Source organism: Oryx dammah, unplaced genomic scaffold (genome assembly GCF_014754425.2).
Source record: "Oryx dammah isolate SB20612 unplaced genomic scaffold, SCBI_Odam_1.1 HiC_scaffold_11210, whole genome shotgun sequence".
Taxonomy (NCBI): Eukaryota; Metazoa; Chordata; class Mammalia; order Artiodactyla; family Bovidae; genus Oryx; species Oryx dammah.
In genome coordinates this window covers 2312794-2328461 of record NW_024080603.1, presented here as the reverse complement: position 1 = coordinate 2328461, position 15668 = coordinate 2312794, and positions in this window count along the sequence as shown.

Below are 15668 nucleotides of genomic sequence, written 5' to 3'. Positions count from 1 at the left end.
CAGAAAAAATGGGGACATTTTTGGTTGTCACAACTCGGGTAGGAGTTGGGGGGTGTGTGGTTTGCTACTAACCTTTAACAGTAGAGGTCAGGGATACTGGTAAACATTCCATAATGCACAAGGTACTCCACTCCCCCACAACCAAGAATTATCCGGCTGAAAATGCTAAGTGCTCAAGTTCAGAAACCCTGCTCTAGGGCCTTCTGTTCCTCTGATGTCTGATCTATGACATGAAGCCGCTGTCCTTGTTATTCTTCCATATTTCTCTTCCTTTAAAAAGAAGAACTTGCAAGCTGAATAATGGGCTCTCCTCATTTCTCTGTATAACTGGAGGGGAGAAGGGATGAGTCCTTCAGGGACTGCGTGTACCTGCTATTACGGTACCCGGGCTTTGCTCTGTTTTCTGAGATTTCTTATCATCAGGAAGCCTCTCCCTGGGTGGAGGAGTGTCTACTTCTATGGCTTCCGATCATATTCCTAACCCAGCATGGAACCAAGAAGATGGTGAGATCGTGCAGTTCTTCTGACGCCTGTTTTTTGTGGGGTTTCTTTTGGCCGCACTGCATGGCATGTAGAATCCTGAGCAAGGATCAGACCTGTGCCCCCTGCAGTGGAAGGGCAGGTTCCTAACCACTGGGCCCCACTGGCCCCAGGGAAGTCCCTTTCCTGCCTCTGTGGCCATCCTGTGGTGATGGTGCCTTCTCTTTAGGGATCTGTGACTTTTCCCTGGTCTATCTGCTGACCACCTCAGTCCATCTCTCACCTGTGTGTGTTTGGGTGAGCTCGTTCGTGCCCCACTTTTTGCAACCCCATGAACTGCAGCCCACCAGGCTCCTCTGTCTATGGAATTTTCTAGGCAAGAATGCTGGAGTGGGTTGCCATTTCCTTCCCCAGGGGATCTTCCAAGCCCAGGGATCAAACCTGTGTCTCTTGGGTCTCCCACATTGTCAGGTGGGTTCTTCACCATTAGTGCCACCTGGGAAACCACTGGAAGTTGTTGAGATTGGATCAAATAACCTAATTCTTTTGCCTCGCTCAATTGGGCTGGGATAAGATGAAGAGAGGGTCAACGGTAAAAATCTCTTTATTGCTTGGCTACTACTTACTTTTCAAAGTTTTGACCTAAAGTTGTAGTCCTTTATTGCTATTGTAATCTTTATTGCTATTGGTGAAACCTTCTCTCTCTCTCTTTTTCTGTCTTATGAAGATTTTATCAGGTGTAAGAACAGGAGATTTTTGTGTTCAGTCTGTTCTCTTTCCCTCCAGTTTTCCTACTGTAGCAATAGGTATTAAGATACCCCTGACTCAATATTTTATTATGCCAATATTACTTTATTATTGATCTTGGATGGCTATGAAACCAGGCCACCCAGGAAGCCACAAATCAATATACTCACTTGTCAAATATAGTTTTCAAAACACATGGAAGAATTGACAGTCTATGGCCCTACCACCCAGAACAGGCCTGATCTCATCTGATCTTGGAAGCTAAGCAGGGTCGGGCCTGGTTAGTACTCGGATGGGAGAATCCACAAACCTCTGAACCTCAGAGTCCAGTCTTTCTGCCTCAGACGGGCCTGGCACACAGCTGTGCTGACTGTTCTGATCACTGTCGAGAGCTCTGCAGCTTTCAGCGTTTACCTTCACTAACAGCTACTCCCCGAGAAAGGCAGCATGCAGGGCACCATCTGCCAACAGACGCAGTCCTCCCATCTGCAATGCCCAAGGGGAAGGCTGAGCAAAGAGACGGCTCCACAGACAGCCCAGCCAACACCCTGGCAGGATGTTTGGCCACAAAAACACTACACTCCCTGTATGTGCTGCGTTTGGAATGTCTCCCAATTTGCTAGACTCTAGTCAATGAGGAGCTAGCAGCTGGACATAAATACCCATTTTTCATAGCCAGGAGAGGGTCAACTCCACAAGAGCTGTCTCTATTTGCCTTTGGCTTGTTGATTTCTCTTCCACAACTACAGTTCATGAGAGATCATAAAGCTGGCCGAAGGCAGGTGGGAGCTATTTCTGGCTGTGGGCCAAGAAAGCAGCAGATTGAGAGGCAGGAAATGATCAGCCCTTTTTCTCTCCAAGTGGCCGGCCTCCCAAACACTGACGTTCCAGGAAGACTCTGAATACTTCAAGAAATTCCGTGAAATCTTTCAACTGGTTAATTCCATAGCTATATTAGGCACCATAAAATTGGTAGGAAAATAATTTTTCAATTATTTGTTTCTTGGAATTCAACCAGTGGCTAACTCGCTCAGGATAGGCTGAGCAGATGTGACCAAATCAGACGCAGACCCTCATCATCCCTGGAGTTTCCTTTGGTTTCTGAAAGTTTGAAGCCTGACTCTGTTGCAGACTCATGTCAAGTGTTTGGCTTGCATGCATGCATGCTCAGTCATATCTGACTCTTTGCAACCCTGTGGACTGTAGCCTGCCAGGCTCCTTCGTCTATGGGATTCTCTAGACAAAAAAACTGGCGTATGTTGCCATGTCCTGCTCTAGGAAATTTTTCTGACCCGGGGATCAAATCTGTGTCTCTGTGTCTCCTGTGTTGACAGGTGGATTCTTTACCAATGAACCACCTGGGAATCCTAGGCTGTTTGGCAGCTTTCAGCAAATTGTTAATTGGCAAATTGGCTTTTGATGAAACCATTTTCAGGGAAATGACCTAGAGCCCACTTCCCTCCCAAACACTGGTTCCTTACCACCCACTCTGGCCCTTAGCAAGTTGCCCATTCCAGACTCTGGCATTGACAACCTGTTCCTGATCTTAATCTGCTTCCCAGGTCTCTGACCTCAGCTCACACTTGGCCAAAACCAGCCATTGCAGGGCCATTAATCAACTTGCCTGACTTACCTTAAACCTTCTAAACTACTTATCATCCTTGATCTCTCAGAGTCATTGTCTCTGTCTTTCTCAAAGTTCTTTGTTGTTTTTAACTGTAAGTCCTGTGGCCTTACCCTTCCAGGTCAAGGCTGCTACCCTCTGGTGGAGTAAGCTGGCCCTCCTTGGTCACAGTGGAAAGCCTTCAGAGTCATTCTAACTCATCCTCTCCATTTTCTGCTCTATTGGTGTCTCTGAGCTTTTACTCCCAACACTTCTGGCAACAAAGGTGTCGGGTGTTTTTAACACCCCTTTTCTAACTCTGCTACACCAGCTGGCTGCCCTGCAATGGAATTGAATTCTGACACTACCTACCTGGAATTGAAGCTGAAGCTCCAATACTTTGGCCACTTGATGTGAATATCTAACTTATTGGAAAAGATCCTGAGGCTGGGCAAGATTGAAGGCAGAAGGAGAAGAGGGCAACAGAGGATGGCATCACTGATTCAGAGGACATGAACTTGGGTAAATTCCGGGAGATAGTGAGGGACAGGGAGGCCTGGTGTGCTGCAGTCTGTGGGGTTGCAAAAAGCTGGACATGACTTGGCAACTGAACAACAACCACCACCTGGAATTAGAATCAGAGCCCACGAGTTAAGGACTCAATCCCACACGACTGCCCCACTTCAAATGCTAGTCTTAAACCCCAGGTTGTCACAGACGCTTCTGATCAACTAGTTATAAATTTGGGGGCAGGGGTCCCATAGACTCTCCCTCAGTTTCGATAATTTGTTAGAAAGGCTCACAGAATGCAGGAAAACAAATTTATTGGTTTATTATAAAGGATTCAACTCAGGAAACAGCCAAATGGAAGGGATGCATAGGGCAGGGTTCGGGGGTGGGTGAAGGCCCTCTCTGGGTGTACCCCTCTCCCAACACCTTGATGTGTTCAGCAGCCCAGAAGCTCTCTGAGCCCCATCATTGAGAGATTTTTTTTTTAATGGAGGTTTCATTACATAGATATGCTTAATTAAATCACTGGTCCTTGGTGATTAACTCAATGTCTAGCCCCTGAAGCGAGGAGGACGGGGCCTGGGGAAAGGTGTTGAGGTGAAAATTCCAACCCTCTCATCTTGCCTGGGTCTTTCTGGTGACCAGCCCTCACCCGGACCCTATCCAGGGACCCCCAACCACCAGTCATCTAATCAGCATACAAAAGACACTCTCATTATTCTGCACATTCCAAAGGTGACCCGCTGTGGTCTCAGTAGGAGTGAACTGCCAACCCAACCTGGCACAGCCAGCCTCTTCCATCTGAACTTGAACTGTGGGTCATAGAGACCCGGAGCTGGGAGCTGCATGGCATCAGGGGCAGAGCTCTGAGTAGAAGATCCCTCAGTTCATGCTCTTGAGCTTCCTGCCTTATGCTTGTTTAAATTTTTCTTAGATTGCATAAGATCTGATATTGCCTGTTCAGTATCAGATCTATATCACACCAGGCACTATTTCAGCAAGCAGAAATGAACTGTTTCACTGTGGCCAGTCCACTGGTTGGTTGAGTAGTCTGTCCCAGTCTCCCTTCCCACGCTGTTCCCCACCCCCCCCCCACCAAAGAGACTACAAGACTCAAATATTCTATTTTCCGACTTCTCTTGGATTTAAGGGTGGCCATGTGATAGACTTCTGGCCAAAGAGATACAAGCAGAAGTGTTCTGAAAAACTTTGGGGAAATTGTTTTTCTGATGAAAAAGACAGCTTCAGTGTGCCCCTTCACCTTATTTCTCCTTTAAACTCTGGGAGACAAAACTTTTCCTCGACTCTGTTAAGAGTCTTTGGCTGGACCTGAGAATTAGGTTGACATAAGATAGGTTAACAAGAGAAAAGTGTACAAATTTTATTTTTTATCCCTATATGGGAGACTTCACATAAAAATGAAGACCCCAAAAGCAGTTACACCCAAGGGCTTATATACCAGGTTGAACAGAGAGTACTAGTTGTGGAAAAGTAACTAAAATATACAGAGAGCCTAAAGGAAAATAAGAGTTAACTTAATAAGATCTGTTTGTACAGGTTTCCCTTAGACTCAGCTCCCAATCTCTGGTGATAAGAATGTTTACTTCCTGGTGTAGAGAGGCCATCTTCCACATGAAAGAAAAAGTGCTTTCAGGAAGAAAAAGGGAGGTCACAGCACCTTTCCTGCATCTGCTATTTTCAAGTACCTCTAGCTCAAAATTATCCTTATGCCAAAGTGGCCTGTTTGGGGATGGCACTTTCTACTACTCTTCAGAACCCAGATGTAATACCTGGAGCTTCAGCTGTCATCTTCAAACCATGTGTCAAAGACCAACAGAATTGTAGAGGTGCTGTCCCTGACAGTGTTAAGCTACTGGACCAACGCTAGTTACCACCTACCTCCATATTTCTTGATGTGAGGGTGGAGAGAAATGTTTAAACCTCTATGAGTTAGGTTCCCCATTACCTGCAGCTGAAATGAATAATTCAAAACAACTCATCCATAAAGACTAATTACCCTATGCTAACTGCTAAGTCACTTGAGTTGTGTCCGACTCTGTGCGACCCCAGAGATGGCAGCCCACCAGGCTCCCCCGTCCCTGGGACTCTCCAGGCAAGAACACTGGAGTGGGTTGCCATTTCCTTCTCCAATGCATGAAAGTGAAAAGTGAAAGTGAAGTCGCTCAGTCGTGTCCAACTCTTAGCGACCCCATGGACTGCAGCCTACCAGGCTCCTCCATCCATGGGATTTTCCAGACAAGAGTACTAGAGTGGAGTGCCATTGACTTCTTTGAATTACCCTATATATATATATACCCTATATATATACCCTATATATATATATATATATACCCTATATATATATATACACACACACACACATATATCCAAAGAAAAATAAAAACACTAATTTGAAAAGATACATGCACCCTGAAGTTCAAAGCAGTATTATTTACAATAGCCAAGCCAGGAAGCAACCTAAGTGTCCATCAACAGATGAATGGATAAAGATGTGACATATATATATATATATATATATATATATATATACACACACACAAACATATATATATATATACAATGGAACATTTCTCGGCCATAAGAAGAATGAAATTTTGCCACTTGCAACAACATGGACGGAGTTGCAACAACAGCATGGAGGGTGTCATGCTTAGTGAAATGTCAGAGAAAGACAAATTCTGTATGATATCACTTACATGTGGAGTCTAGAAAAATAAAACTAATGAATATAACAAAAAAGAAACAGACTCACAAATTTAGAAAATAAACTAGTGGTTACCGGTGGGGAGAGTAAAGTTGGGAGCGACAAGATAGGGGTAGGGGATTAAGAGGGAAAAACTACTATGTAAAAAGCAAATAAGGTACAAGAATGTTCTATACAGCAAAGGGAATATACCCAATATCTCATAATAACTATAAATGAAGTATCATCTTTAAAAACTGTGACTCACTATGTTGAAACTAATAGAAGGTTATAAATCAGCTACATCTCAATTTTTTTTTTTTAACTCACCTTGGTGCAGAGAAAGTACTTCCTAGTATTGAGGCAGTAAGCCAAAATGTAATTTTACTAGTTCTAGGAAACCTTTAATTGTTTTCTAATCACTCCACATGAACCCCCTTAATCATGGGAACCATGTCATCTACCTTATTTAAAATTTCCACAATCCCTGAGCAGGGCTGGACCATCAGAAAAGTGCTTTTTAAACACAATATTCTTTTCATGAAGCCCTAGGGTTCCAGATAAGGTGCACTCCAGAATCTGCAAACAGTTTCAGAAAACAATACCCTTTGGAACCAAACAAAAAACCCCAGCGTGATTCAATGGAGGCAGAAGTGACTCACCCTAAAAGGGAGCTATAGATGTGACTGCAGAGAAAATGGTGTTCTGTGATAAGAAAACCAATATACAGCCACTTGGCAAAAGATGAAACTGGATTTACCCCTCACACCACAGAAAAGAATGGACCCCAAAGGGCTCAGAGATCTTAAAGTGAAGAGCGAAACCCAACAAGTAGTAAGAGAAAACACAGATGGATTCCTTATGACCTGGGTGTAGGTGAAGGCTTTTGAATTATAATTCAAAATCTAGATACAATAAAAGACTACGTTAATATGAACAAAAATAAAACCCAAAACTTCTGCATGGCAAAAATGACTATAAGCAAAGTCAAAAGACAAACTGGAAGAAAACATATGCAAAATATATCACAAATAATGATCTAATTCTCATTATAAGCTGCACATCTCAAATCTAACAGCAAACAGAAGGGTAACACAGACACAGATTAGAGCATCTCTGAACAAACAGGAATAGATTACCATTCACTCACTAGTTCCCATACATTTTAGGACTTCATAGTTAAATTTTACTGGCAGAAAGTTTGAAATGCTTACCTGTTTACAGACTATTTCAACAGACTATTTCAAATCTAGTGTGCAGAAGAGTTTCTGTCAAATCTGTAAAAACAAAATATGCACCCTATGTTTTAAGAAATACAAGGAGATTTCAAAGATATTTTTGACTCTGACATTCTCCCCCCTCACATGGTTTTTAAAAAATGAAAAAGCTTCGAGGTTCTGCTGGAGTTCTGGTTTTGCACTGATTTTAGAAAATAACTCCCACAAATAATATGCTTCTTCTCTCCAGCAAAGACAAGATTTTACATATTGGAATCATAGTAACTCCAGTGGGATGTAGAAGCTTCTTGAATTCCTCCTTAACTGTCCATCAGCCCTCTTGTCCTTTCTATGAAATATCAAGGGCAGGAAATGTTTGCTGACTTCACTTAACAGGGTAAGTTCCTGCTTAGCAGTACTTATAACCACAGTCAGAGTTTCACTATTTTTTAGAATTGTCAATAAATACATACTGATCACTTTTCCACTAGAGTACTTGCGAGTTTCAAAATGTGGACATCCACCAGCTGCAGGGAGCAGGTCTATTCAGAGGCCAGGGACAAGTCAAGAGAGGCAATAAGAGGCCTTCAGAATGTGGTTTGTGAATGGAATACCACAGCCCAGGCATTGGGAAGCAATTATAACAGTTTCAGGGGGAACGGGACTAGCTTCTGAAAGAATTCAGGACCTGTAGTCAAAAGAGGCTCAGTAGGGATATAAAAGGAACGAAGAGGCTGATATGGGCACCCATGATGCAGTCCTCACAGCAGACGAAGGTACCTCTTACAACACACTCCCTTATTCTTGCCTGGAGAATCCCATGGACAGAGGAGCCCAGTGGGCTCCATACCGTCCACGGGGCCGCAGAGAGTCGGACACGACTGAGCTCACAGCACACACACCTCTTGCCACATCACCTGCTCCTGTGTCATCATCAGCGGCAGTTCCTGGCAGACTGAAGGCTTCCCCCTTCAAACGGACTATCAAGTCTTTCAACTTGTTTGCCTCAATGTTTTGTCCAAAGCCTCAGGATGTGCTCTGCATAAGTGCCGGTGGAGTGCCCCAGAGGGCGCTTTCCAACCAAACAGGGAGGGGTAAGTGGCCCCACCTCCCCACCTCCCCTGACCCACCATCCTTTGGAGGCGCCTTCTCCAGGGGTCCCCCGCAGAGCTGAGTCCCACTGCCCACAGTGGTGGCTGGCTGGAGACTGGCCTTCCCCTCTTCCCTGTTATTCTTTGCATACTTATTCTGACCTCCTACAGTCATCCCCCAATAAGGTATTGCTCTAAAGTTTTTGACCCAGTCTTTGCCTTTGGGGAACCCAAATCAAGATGGTCCTACTCTACATGAAGGAAGAATAGGGTCACCTGAAAAAGCAGGTTGAAGTTTTTAGTCTCAGTCAGACCTGCTTGAAAAGAATAGGGTACCAGAGAGCAGTGGCTCTATCATGCTGATGCAGGGCAGAGTGGAAAGACATGCTTCTGTTATATTTAAGGCCTCTCTTCTCTGTACCTGACTATACTTTTCCTTTTTACTGAAATGAAATAAGAAGGGTACCTAAAGACAGAGATCAAACAGTTTCACTCTCACTTGATTCTCTGTTAAATCCAATATCATGCAATGACCAGATAATTACAAGTTGAGCTTTGAGCTTTTTACCAAAATTGAGATTATCTGGAGGTCCAACCAGTCCTAGATTACAAATTAAAGATGTCTCCCTATGCGAGGAACAAAATAGAGACATAGGCTTTGTCCACAACCTGTAACCAAGCTCCTGAAGAACTTTCAGGGCAACTGGTTTCTATTTCAATCAAGGATTGGGCAGGGGTCCATTCCAACTGCTTTCATTACCTTCTCAAGGGCAAAAATTATTAGCCTATTGGTGACATCGATTATAATGATCTTAATTTTCCTTGCTGTGAAAGTGAAGTAGCTCAGTCGTGTCTGACTCTTTGTGACCGCATGGACTGTAGCCTACCAGGCTTCTCCATCCATGGGATTTTCCAGGCAAGACTGCCAGAGTGGGGTGCTATTTCCTCCTCCAGGGGACCTTCCTGACCCAGGGATGGAACCCGGGTCTCCCTCATTGCAGGGAGACGCTTTACCCTCTAAACCACCAGGGAAGCTGCTTCCTTGGTGTACACAGGTCAGATTTCTTCCTAAATATGTGTTTCAAAGAACAAGCAAGTGCGGGTTGTGAGCAGAGAGTCGTTGAGCAGAGTCTTTGCAGGTGTTTATCTTCTTGGAGAAGATAAACTGCCCATCTTTCTAGAAGAAACAGAGAGAACTTGGCAATACCTTTCTTGAGAACAGAGGTTAATTTGCTAACTCCACTCATTCTCCAGGAGAAGGAAAAAATTAGTTTTAGAGATGTTGGGACCTACCTGGGGAGGTTTTATCAAGAACATCTCATAACATAGTGTCATTCAAGAAGCACAAATTATTCAAAGCCTGAAAAAATGCAAGTTTGAGGGAAAGAAGTAAGATTTGGGGAATGAGACAAGGTTAGAGGACCTATTGGTGCTCATTGATCCCTGGCCCCTGCCCCTGCACCAAGCATCAGCAACTGTAGTTTCAGTTCAGTCCAGCTGAAACAAATATGGAAAGAACTGGAAATTTTCTAAGGGAGGCAGGACTCACAGGCCTAAGAAATTTCAGAGTAAGATGCAGCCATTGTGGTAAAGAAGCATGGAGATCACGTTAGGATTGTTAGGTATTAAACAATACCGAAGAAAAAGCAGTGAAATCAAGACAACAGACTGATTGAAAGTTTCTGTGAACTATTCAATCATTGTTACAGGTGTTGGAACAGAGCAATGAAAATAGTGAGGCCCTTTATTCTTTTTTTATTTTTCACTTATGTTTTGCCACGCTGCTTGGCTTGCAGGATCTCAGTTCCCCAATCAGGGACCGAACCTGCACTCTTGCCAGTGAACACACAGATTCCTAACCACTGGACCACCAGGGAATTCTTGAGATCTTTTATTCTGAAAAGAGAGTCCTCTTTGCTAGTTTCCCAGATTGCTTTTTTATGTTCAACCTTTCATAATATACATTTTTGGTAGGTTTGTCTAGGTGTTAATGAGAATTCCATGGACATTTCAAGCTAATGTTTAAAAACAACAGATCTTTGATCTTAGGTTTGTGTCTTTTCTTATGCCCTTAAAATCTTGATAGTAAAACTGTCTCCTATTTTTGAGTTAAGTGATCAGCAACTGGATTGGGTACTCACCCAGTATGGGGACAATACGGAAGATTTAGAGGCAGGGGCCTTTCTTCAGTCTTGAGCTGGGCATGTTGATGCTGCAAATAAAGATTACATTCCCCAACTCACTTGTTGCTAGATATGGCCTTGCACTTCTGGTTGTTGAGATATAAACAGTGAAAAGGAGTTGACTAAGCTGGGATGGGTCCTTTTTCTGCCGTTTTGTTTTTATTCTGCTTCTCCCAGGAGGACTGAAACAGATATGAAGAGTGGAGCTCCAGTTGCCGTCTTGGCCCATAAGGTGACCCTGAGGATAGAAACACATGCTGAGGATGGTGAAGCAGAGAGACAGAAGGGTCCCTGAGAGTATCTTGTGCTTCCATGTTAATCCTGCTGCTGCTGCTGCTGCTGCTGCGTCGCTTCAGTTCTGTCTGACTCTGTGCGACCCCATAGACGGCAGCTCATCAGGCTCCACCGTCCCTGGGATTCTCCAGGCAAGAACACTTGAGTGGGCTGCCATTTCCTTCTCCAATGCATGAAAGTGAAAAGTGAAAGTGAAGTTGCTCAGTCATGTCCGGCTCTTAGCGACCCCGTGGACTGCAGCCCACCAGGCTCCTCCCACCGTGGGATTTTCCAGGCAAGAGTACTGGAGTGGGGTGCCATTGCCTTCTCCGATGTTAATCCTAGACAATCTATTTCCAGTTTCCTTTACCCAAGGGGGTAAAAAAAAAGAAATGTTCATCTTGTTGAAGCCACTTCTAGTTTAGGCTTTGTTACTTGTTACAAATTCATTGCAATTTGTAGTAGCTGTAGTAAGGGGGCCATTTTGGGGGCCACTTTATCTACAAGTGACAGTAATTTCATATTAAAAGGTTGCCTATATTTGCAGGTCTGGGCAATTGTCCTTTGGCTTCTCTTTCAGTGGAGTTGCTCAGGAAAGCTGAGTAGAGCTCTCTTGGGTTACTCTCCTTCTTTATTTTCTTTTGCATTGCCTTGTTTTTGCCCCCCACCATTATTATTTCCTCCCTCAACTGGGAGAAAATACAAAGCTGAAGGAATAGGCCGGGACTGGGAGAGTGAAGTTGAAAAGAAAGAAGATATTGGGGCCCTGACAACTCAGCTGGATACGGCTTTCGGCTTTCTAGTAAATGGCTCCCTCGGCTCTTATCACCTAAGACCAGGAGTAGTTTTGTTATTGAAGGAGAAAAAGTAGTGCTGGTACTTGGGTCAAAATGTGTTCTTTTTCTTTCCTCCTTTTATTTATTTTTTTTCTTTTTGGTCTTACATTGACTTTTGGGGAACCAGTCACCCTAGCCAAGAATCCTAAGAATCTCAGGGATGTATGGTTACTCCTCTTTATAGATAAGTTGTTTCTCTGTTGTCTGAGGAATTTTTTTTCCCCTGAGATAAGTAAATTCCTTTAAAAGAAAAAAATATGTATTTGAATATATCTCATACTTACCTGGGCTTCTCAGGTGGTGCTAGTGGTAAAGAATCCGCCTGCCAAGCAGAAGACCCAGGTTCGATCTCCGGGTTGGGAAGATCCCCTGGAGGAGGGCATGGCAACCCACTCCAGTATTCTTGCCTGGAGAATCCCATGGACAGAGGAGCCAGGCAGGTTGCAGGCCATAGGGTCGCAAGGAGTTGGCCACGACTGAAGCAACTTAGCATGTACGCATGCATACTTACTTTTCAACTGATTCTACAAAGCTGGGGAAAGGCCTAAAGAGAAGAATGGGGAAACCATGAATAAAACAAACAAAATTGCCATTAAACAGTGCAAGCAGGTTTGTGGGTAGAAGTCTTTAATTGTGGGCACCCTCTCCTGAAGAGACCTTTGCTCCCAACTTCAAGAGAGACTTCAGCTGTTGATTTCTGTCTACAAAGTTTTAGAAATAAGAAGCAGAATTCTAAGTTTTGCTACTGAAGTTAAATAGGAAAAAAAAAAAAAAAAAAAAGAGGACCATCCAAAACTTTAGCTTACCTGAGATGCCACCAGTAGAAATCTGAGATCTACCAATTTATGACTTCCTCACCTCTGACATATCTCATATCCTGCAGTGCTTCAAGATTTTTGCCCGATTAAATGCTCTGCTCCTGCATCTATGCCATCTCCATTCTCATGATCACGATCTTGAGTCTAGTGCCTTGAATAGCCTTCCTTCAAACCACTCCCTCCCTTTACTCAAAACACCCTGCACCCCAACTCTGTGCCCTACCTGTTTCCTCAGTGAACCCTTTATATGCTACTGCTAAGTCGCTTCAGTCGTGTCCGACTTTGTGCATCCCCAGAGACAGCAGCTCACCAGGCTTCCCCGTCCCTGGGATTCTCCAGGCAAGAACACTGGAGTAGGTTGCCATTTCCTTCTCCAATGCATGAAAGTGAAAAGTGAAAGTGAAGTCACTCAGTCGTGTCCGACTCTTAGCCACCTCCTGGACTGCAGCCTTCCAGGCTCCTCCGTCCATGGGCTTTTCCAGGCAAGAGTACTGGAGTGGGGTGCCATTGCTTTCTCCGAACTCTTTGTGTACCTCATGCTAAACCCTTATCATGTTATCTGGAAGGACCTGTTTGTGTATGTTTTCTTACTTAAATTTGACCTTGAGGGACTTTCCCTGGTGGTCCGGTGGTTAAGACTCTGCACTTCCAGGGCAGGTGGCACAGGTTCTATTCCTGGTTGGAGAGCTAAGATCCCTCATGCAGCAAAGTGTGGCTAATATATTAAAAAACAAAAACAAACTGAAACTTGAGTGTTACAAGCCCCTGGCTTAGCAAAATAGCTCCTCATTGACTATTTCTTGACCTTGAGCAGGAGTGATAATCACAGTATGTGCCAAAATTATCACTTGCAATGAACTAGTTTAAAAAAAAAATCCTTGAAATTAAAAAAAAGTGTGTGTGTGTGTATGTGTGTATGCAAGAAAAAGGGAGAAAATTACCCAATGTGAGAAGATGTAAATTTGAACATATCTGGGAGCTGTGAATGTGAAATTAATAGATAAGTAAAATTCGGTCTAGATAGATAAGTGAAAAAGGTCTTTCACAGTGGATCATCAGAAACTTCAGCAATCATGATATGTGCTAATACCAAAGACAGCTCTGTGGAGGGATTTAGAGCATGTGCTTAGCAAATGGATTTCAAAGTTCATATTCCAAATGTGTAAACCTAAGCCGATTACTTAACTTCTTTGTTTCTGTAGATTCATCATTTGTCAAATGCAGATTCTACTAATGCTTTCCTAATGTTATGAGAAATGAAGGAGTTAATATAAATAAAACACTTAGAAAAGTGGCCAGTGCATAAAGAGCTATATAAGATTTTACTATTATAATTAATGTTCCTGTTATAGTTCCTCATCCTAAACATGGCCCATGACAAGAAGAAGAAGGAAAAGTGATGGTTGGAGGGCTAACATACTTATGTAAATAAATATTAATACTAAGAGCTATGTTAAAGATGGCAATGCGGGCCACTTCTACTTTAAAAGTGTCTCTTAAAACTGTGCTTTTGTAGGGTTCCCTGGTGGTCCAGTGATTGGGAGTCCATCTTGCAATGCATAGGACACCGGTTCTGTCCCTGGTCAGGGAGGACCCCATGCTGTGGGGCAACTAAGTCCCTGAGCTTGTGCTCTGGAGCCCGCGAGCCACAGGGACTGGGCGCACGCGCAGAACTGCTAAGGCCCCGCACCCTATAGCTCTGTGCTCCGCACTGAGAAGCCTGTGCCCTGCAATGAGGAGGAGACCCCGTTCTCGGCAAGTAGAGAAAGCCCGCACACAGCAGTGAAGTCCCAGCACAGCCAAAAACAATTAGATAGAAAAAACAAGAACTGTACTTTTGTAAGTGTACTTTGCTGTGAGGGTAAACCCACATAAGAAGACACACAGATTTCCTTGACCACCCTACATCCCATTTTCCCCTTCTAAGTTGTGTCTTTGCCAAATTTTGTGATCTCTCATTAAGTACAAAGTTTTAACAGCAGTAAAGATTCTTTCACATAAATTTTGGGAATCATATATAAGTTGTTTTAATAATATAAAACTAGATAATTAGTTTCTTTATTACTTGCTTTTGAACTCATAATTTTATTGGAGTTTATAATTAAGCAGAATTTGGGAATACAGTTTCCAAATCTTGGTCTAAAGCCTTTTTTTGAAAAACCTTCATAATCCTTATTTGAATTTACATTAGTAAGCATTTGTATAAACTGTAACTAGTAATTCTGAGATATCTGGTCCTTTTGACTTATAGGGACATTAAAAGTATGACAAAGTTTCTACCTCTTATACAAATCTTTCTTCTTCCTTTTGATAAAACTCATAATAGGATACTTCAATTTTTGGTTAGTTCCCTTTGGTCTTCACTGTGAAAACTCTTTCCTTCCATTGTAATTAATTCAACAAATAATTAACAATCATCTAATTCTACGAAGAGGTATAAGATTCATAAAAGGCAGTTTCCATGTCTGTTATGTTGTCACTATAACTCCAGTGCCAACCAAGGTGCATTGCATATAATAGGTGTTCAAAAAGTATTTGGTAAAGAAATACAAATAAAGATCCTACACTGAAGAAGCAGTCTAAGTTTTAGCTCTGGGTTCAAATCCCAGTTTTCCTAATTATTACCTATTTGATCTAAAGTAAGTTGTTTAACAAATTCATTTCCTTGTAAATGTAAATAATATCTATTTCATAAGGGTTATGAGAATTGCCTGGAAATCCCATGGACGGAGGAGCCTAGTGGGCTGCAGTCCATGGGATCGCTGAGAATTGGACACGACACAGTGACTTCACTTTCAGTTTTCACTTTCATGCATTGGAGAAGGAAATGGCAACCCACTCCAGTGTTCTTGCCTGGAGAATCCCAGGGACGGGGGAGCCTGGTGGGCTGCTGTCTATGGGGTCGCACAGAGTCGGACACGACTGAAGCGACTTAGCAGCAGCAGCATGAGAATTTAGCAAGAGAACAGTTTAATAAAACTTCTCCTGAGTATACAGTATGTATCAGGGACTGCATTTCAAAATACAGGGCTTTAAAAATTGAGGGGATTGCAATTTGTGTTCTTAAGACATTTCCACATAATAAAATAATAACACAGGTCATATAATATGGACCTGTTTGGGTGTTCAAAATAGGAAGAGATGACCTGTATTTAGGGGAATTAGGAAACAAGGTCATATATGAAATGGTCCTTGAAGGAGAGTTA